Source organism: Dasypus novemcinctus, chromosome Y (genome assembly GCF_030445035.2).
Source record: "Dasypus novemcinctus isolate mDasNov1 chromosome Y, mDasNov1.1.hap2, whole genome shotgun sequence".
Lineage (NCBI taxonomy): Eukaryota > Metazoa > Chordata > Mammalia > Cingulata > Dasypodidae > Dasypus > Dasypus novemcinctus.
This window is the reverse complement of record NC_092216.1, coordinates 17,554,412-17,561,610: the sequence shown is the minus strand read 5'-3', so window position 1 is coordinate 17,561,610 and position 7,199 is coordinate 17,554,412. Positions and strand designations below refer to the sequence as shown.

The following is a 7,199-nucleotide window of genomic DNA, read 5'->3' as shown; positions in this document are numbered from 1 at the left end:
TCAAAAATCACCTGGTGTTTGACTCCCTGGAACTTCATGAAGAGTTGAACTGTATTCACACACAGTATGGTATGACCCACATGGCTTAAAACATTTCCTGCTGCACCACATGAACAACAGCAAGAAATTTGGTCAACTCATGTAGCTGTATTCTCTAGCTGAAATTAAATAGTAGATTAAAAGTAAAATCATGGCATAAACATCTGTGAGATACAGTGTAGCCATTTCCTCATAAATCTCATGTTCCAATCAGAAAAGCAATTAAATCTATAAATATTTTACTACTGCAGTTTCACAAAGTACTGGACTATTCAATATATTCCCAAGAAAAATTTCTAACAATTACTGTGTAAAAATAATTACTTAAAAAGGAATGTAGTAAATGGATGAAATCGTTTATATTTTATTTTATACTTAACATATAATGAGGGATTTTATATTCATAAGAAAGAAGAAAAAGCCTAATTGCAGAATGTTTTAAAATAATTTAAGACTACAACAACTTTTAGATAAAGCTTTATAAAGTGAAAGAATAATGACTGGGAATGAAAGAGTATGAAACTAGACAATTTCCAGTCCTTAATTCTCTTTGCTCTAGTTCAAGGAAATATTACTGATGAAATTACTTACTTTTTATCATTTGAAAGGTCAATGTTGGTCCCAGACTTTATGGTTTTAAAGGGTTCTATATTCCTCTTCCCAGATATTAAAAAAAAAGAGAGAAAATATTAAATTCATGCCTTTTAATGGAAATCATGATGGACCCCAAAAGTTACATACTTATGTGAAGATGTGGATTCATTATCCAAATAGTCTTTTTGATGAGTTCTTTTCTCATTTTCTTCCTATAGTTCAAGCAAAAATATTCCTGCTTAGAATATTATATCATTTCCTAATTCACATGAATAAATGCTGATTTCTACATGAGTAGTGTTTGTTCAGAAACTAATTTTCTATAGGCTGATTTCATATGAAAATATCTTTAATGGTCACATTAAAGAAAAACTCAAGAAAACTCAAAGCTCAATAACATACTACTTAAACTTTCCCATCAGTCATAAAGTTAATATAAACCTCAGGTAATAGGATAATTTATAAGGGAAGTATGTGCCTATTCTAAATTTACTTTGAAAAAGTTTTCTAAATGACATCAATTTTCTTTACAGTGATAGCAAGTGAAATTTAAGAAGATATGAAAAATGAAAACAGTATGTGAAAAGAAAGAGAAATGTAAAAATAATTAAGGGGAAAAAAGATTATGCTATATGTAATAGCATATTACTTGGGGAGTGGACCTGGCCCAATGGATAGGGCATCTACCTACCACATGGGAGGTCTGCAGTTCAAACCCCGGGCCTCCTTGACCCATGTGGAGCTGGCCCATGTTCCGTGCTCATGTGCACAAGAGTGCTGTGCCACGCAGGGGTGTCCCCCACATAGGGGGGACCCCACGCAAAAGGAGGGTGCCCCACATTGAGCCACCCCATGCAAATAAAGCCCAGCCTACCCAGAAGTGGTGCCACACACACAAAGATCTGATGCACCAACATGACGCACCAAAAGAGACACAGATTACGGTGTTGCTGAGAATGCAAGAGGATGATGGATGTAGGATGACCAAATACCTGAAAGTAACTTGTTTCTCTCCCTGTTACTATGATACAAAGAAAAGAATTGTATGTAAATCAGAAGGTAATGAAATGCAACCCTCTCTTTGGGCCAAATTCCACTTTTGGTGGTCAAGAATATCCTGTTGAAGCATTGAAGTATGAAAATCAGCTTCAACCAGTTGGCCGGACCTGCACAGAAACAGCCCCTTGCTGTCCTCACTTCAACTTGCTTAATTAACATAGTAAAATTCCCACCCAGGGGAGGAGTTATCCACCCCTTTCTTGATCATGAATGTATGTGCAAGCATGATTTCCTGAGCATACTAATCACACAATTATATACCAACTATGTGTGTTCATTCATATGTATAAAAACTAATTAATAAAGCAAATGCTAAGTAATAACTTGGATATTTAAGCAAGGGTGAAACTGCAGCACGGGGAGTCAGGTCTGAGTCACTTTGGACTGGCCTTGGCTCCTTACCTCTGCGGATGTAATAAATGTGAGTTTGCCTAGCTCTCATGTTGAAGTTTACTTCATGCCATCTCTGGTTATCCATAAAGGCCTTGCTTTGAGGCCTAACAAGGACACAGAAGAACACACAGCAAATGGACAGGGGAGCAGACAATGGGGAGGTAGGGTGTGGAAGAAATAAATTTAAAAAAAATAAAAAATGTATACTTCCTTAATATCTGTGAAGTTTTTCACATTAAATGTTGATTGCTGCAAAAGATAATAAAATATTTTTTCTCTTTTTTCAGTTCCAAATATTGTAAAACAATTTACCTTAATCTCTGTTAGCTGCTTATTCTTTTCTGACAATACATAATCCTGTAGTTGAAGCACCTCAAAAGTAGAACAATTAACATTTTTTAAAAAAATGGGAACTCTACCACTCACAAAAAATTACATTAACAGCTTTTATTAAGTATCACTCAGAAAAGAACACAATATTTGCTTTAATTATTTCAACCAGATTAAAAAATGTGAACTGAGGGTTGACTTTCAAACATTTTCTAAACATAAACTAGTAGCAGATTAAAAATTTAAAGGTTTTAATCATTTCAGTTATAAAATTTTGATGAAGTTTAAAACAATAAAGATGAGCATTTAAGAAATAACATTTCTGCAACTTTAAATCTGTGATACTATTCAGAAGTTCTGTTTCATAGTTTAATAGAGATCTGAAAAAACAAACTAAAATATATTTAATAGGAAAATCACAATAGATACTTTACTTGCAAAAGATTTCACAAGGTTCGTAATTCTAAACCTATTTACTGTCTATTGAGTCTTTAATAACAATCCTATGGTTATGCTTTTTTGATAATTTTTATTCCCCACAAATTATGAGACATTTCTGTAAAATTTCTACTTTTCCCACTGAGATTCATCTTACGATACTAATGCTTTTGGTGAAGTGTCTTTCAGATTAAAAACAATGGAAACATGTCTGTATGTGTGAGATGCACACATAATTCCTTTCATAATTACAAGTGATATTCAGCAAATATTAAATAGAAATGGGTTATCCATCTAAATAGAAATATTACACAAATGAGGGAGATGCCTTGTTAAGACTAATTTTTATTTCTATATAATCATGTGTATTTAATCAAGTTAAAGTTTGTGAAAGTCTTGTTTAATAAGTTTGCAAATTATAAAATTTATGTATAATTTATATGCATAAAACAAATATATTGCAGCGGTCATGTGCCCTTTTACAACTCCAATAAAAATCTCCATATTGAATACTTACTCTCAAAGACTCCTGAAATGAGGCAGCCTGGTACTGTACATATTCAGCAATTGTAGTATGAGATCTATTACTTTCACAACACCATATTTTCTTTGTTCCAGTAGGGTCCCAGTTTTCATCTACTGGTTGCAGCAACTGTGTCCTTCTACCATATGTTCATTGTTAGCTCCTACCAAAGTTTTGGTGAAGTCCAAGATCTTCATAGATAAATAAGTGTTGTTAGTAACTACAATTAAATTTGTAAATGTATTTCAAAAGTATTAAAAAAATAAAAAAGAAATAACACTTCATGGAGCTCCAGACATTTCGTAAAAGATTTCACTGAATCATGTGATGCTCAAATTTGCAAAACAATCCCTTGAAACCCTGGATCTAACCATAATGCTTCAGTACTCTGAAGAAGTATAGTATTTATAAGTAGGGTCTAATTTCATCTTTTTCCTATGTTCAAAACTTCTATTATCTGATAAAAAGCACTAACTTTGCATAGTTTATACGAAATTAAACATTTTAAATGCCTCTAAAATTTCAGCAATAATTTCACCTTTTTCTATTTATATCATATGCTTAAAATGTTATATATATAAGGGAAGAGGGGTGTGGGGAGACACCATCAAAATAAAAACTGAAAATCCTGGGGGAAAAAAAGTCCTATATGATGATATGCGTGACTCTCTTGTAAGTTCACAATTTTTACTATACAATTATGTTCATGTATGAATGGCATATGTAAATTTAAAAATATTTAATAGAAAAAAGATAATAGAGAAAACATACAAACTTTTTATCACTTTTAAAAGCTTACCTAACTTAAGAGCTCCAGCAAGGTCAGGGATTACTGTAACAGGGTTGTTAGGATTTGTACAAAATTGATGTAATGGAGGAAAGAAAGCATCACATTTATTTTCCAACTGCAAAATTAAATATTTTGTTAGATCTCAGAAAAATGACTCTTTAATTATTAATAGCAACTCCATATTCATTTTCTCATCCATCTGGCATTGTAAAATCTACAATGAATGCTAACAATTGATATTTTATTGGTATAAATTTTAATATTTTATCATTATCTCTTGATTTAAGAGACACTATTTAAGAGACCTTACTTTCATCATTATGATATAATAGACCTAAAAATGTCTCTGGTGAATAAATTCATTTTAAAATTAGATTTATTTTTAAATGGTATTATCCATCTCTCATTATAATATTATGGTTCACAAAGTTATACTTAAAATTTTTAACTGTTTTAAGTATTTTCAGAGAGTTCTTTAAGTAGACTTCCATTATATTTTGAATGAAAACAACCATACACACTCCATGTAAATTAAAATAAAATACATGCCTGTGTTCTAATAAATCTTTTAAAAAAAATACAATTAGGAATTTTGCCTGAGGATTGATGACAGGTATTCTCATCCCTTGAATACTACATATTTACCCCAAAACTTTCAAGATATGTCCATGCATACTCTCTGATTTAAATACATACATATATAATTAGTGTGTTCTATTTTCTAAAGATATTAAATTCCAACACTGATTTCATTTATTTCTAAGAAACTGGGGCTCACATAAATACCAGGTGTGAGTAGATTCAATGTGTCCTTTGGCAAGGATGAGTATGGTGTAGACTGTAACCTTGGAGGTGGACATTTATCCAACAAAATGCTGCTGTTAGACAAACTGTTTTTACCAAGATTCCTTTTTTAAAAATTAGAAGAAACAAGGGCTGTATATTTATTTTGAAAACTAAGAGAAAAATAAGAAAGCCTAAATTAAATCCCAGTTTAATTATAGGGCATTTACAAATACACTGTAATTACAGGATATTTGGACTCGTAATTAAGAACATTTGATAATTTTTAAAATAATTTGAGTTCTTACATCATTTAAGAAAAATTAAACAAAATACATTATCTACATTTCATATAAATGAATGACAAAATTACACTCTTTACCCATAATTTTCCAATTTATTCTCTAACCTAAAGAACAAATATGGACCCCAATTTTTCCTTTAATATCTTTTACCCTTTGGTTTTCACCAATAAATATTTAAACAATAACTTGCACCAAAAGTCTAGATATCAATATTACCATTAGTAAAATTTGTCTCTTTGTCAATTTTGCTACCCCTTTTTCATTGTGCTAATGAAAACAAAGGCTTGAAAGTTTTGACTCAAGAATGTTATTACCTTTTTTGTTTTTTCCATTAATTTCATTAGATATTAACTCTCAATGAAATATTTAATTTTCCCCATGAAGTTAGATATAGCTCTGCTACATATATATTTTATTAAATGGTTATTACTATAAAAATTCCTTCCTTCCTTCCTTCCTTCCTTCCTTCCTTCCTTCCTTCCTTCCTTCCTTCCTTCCCTCTTTCTTCCTTTCTTTCCTTTCTTTCCTTTCTTTCTTTCGCATTGAGGTGGAGAAAGTGGTCACAGTAGCCGCTGAGGATAGGGAGAGAAAGAAGAGATATGATGTGGGAGGATTTTCAGGACTTGGAGTTGTCCTGGGTGGTTATTACCTTTTTAAAGCCAGCACTCAGCTTCCTTGAGTTGGTTTGATTTATTTTGCTTGTTTTTTGTTTTTCTCAGGAGGCAAGGCAAGGGGAACCCAACGTAGAGCCTCCCATGTGGGAGTTAGGCATTCAACCACTTTAATTATTGAATTTTGTTTTATAAATACAAGAGTGTGAAATTGCTTATTAAACTAAATAAGTTATAACTAACAATTAAGAATATAAGCTAAAGCACTACCCAAATTTCAACATCTCTTCACAATGCATGATGATCATGTAATTTTTAGAGTTAGGTATGATACACATTAAATTTTGAAATTTAAATACATAATGGACCTAAATTATAAACTGCACAGGTGTTTTGTTTTTAACAAACAGAAAAATGCTGCACTGTACCTGATAAAGGAATAATTCAAGTAACTTCATTAAACTAATGGGATTAAAATGCCAATTATAATTTATACAATAAAGAAACTGATTTCACTGCCTATGACACGTGTCACTTTTATATTTTAAACAAAATATGGTTCATTTGTTTGATTACATGAAGCTTGTTTATAGTCAGCAGTTAAGATGCAATATATCATAAAAACTATTTGAAGTGATTTTGAGAATGATCCAGTGTTAAAATTGTACTTGAAAACATGTTTATGCTAACTTACGTGCTACCAAAATTGAAGCTTATTCAATATCCATGATATGAGAAATGAGACTAGAAAGCATAAACAGTATAGTCACTGCAGTTTGTACATTTGTGTGATAGAAAAAAGTGGTTACATAGAAAATTAAATCAATGGAAAGTGCAAATGTCTGTATTATAAAGATGTAGCAAATAGAAGGGAGCCAAATTCAAGTTTTCTATCACTTGAATATTGTGAGAATCTTAGGTGCTGTAATTCATATACTTTCAATTTACAGCACTGACTGCACAAGCAAGATGAAACAAATGAGAGCTAGTTTAAAAAAGACAAACTAGGAATATAGGAACAGAATACTCAGAATAAATAGTGCTATATCTTATCTAGCAGTTTTTTAATATGTCAAATATTTACTACCTATGGCCAAGTCAGAAATTAGGAATTTTTGTGAAAGCCACTAATCTATGGGAAATATCAATCTTTCTCCCTTAAAATATACTATTACCCTAATTCAAAAGGACAGCCCTGTTGACAAGAGAAATTGACTATTTTTTGAACATGTATATGCCTAAAATTGTTGGAGACAAAATAGTGAACCTCACCAGAATTATTCAGTGAGAAAAAAATGAAGGTGAAGAAAAACTCAGGTTTGGAAAAGATTAAC

General features: G+C 31.4%; 1 pseudogene; it reads right to left on the bottom strand.

Annotated features, from left to right (window-relative positions):
• Nucleotides 1–7,199, bottom strand: part of LOC139438268 (lysine-specific demethylase 6A-like) — a 58,992-nt pseudogene continuing 51,793 nt past the window's right edge.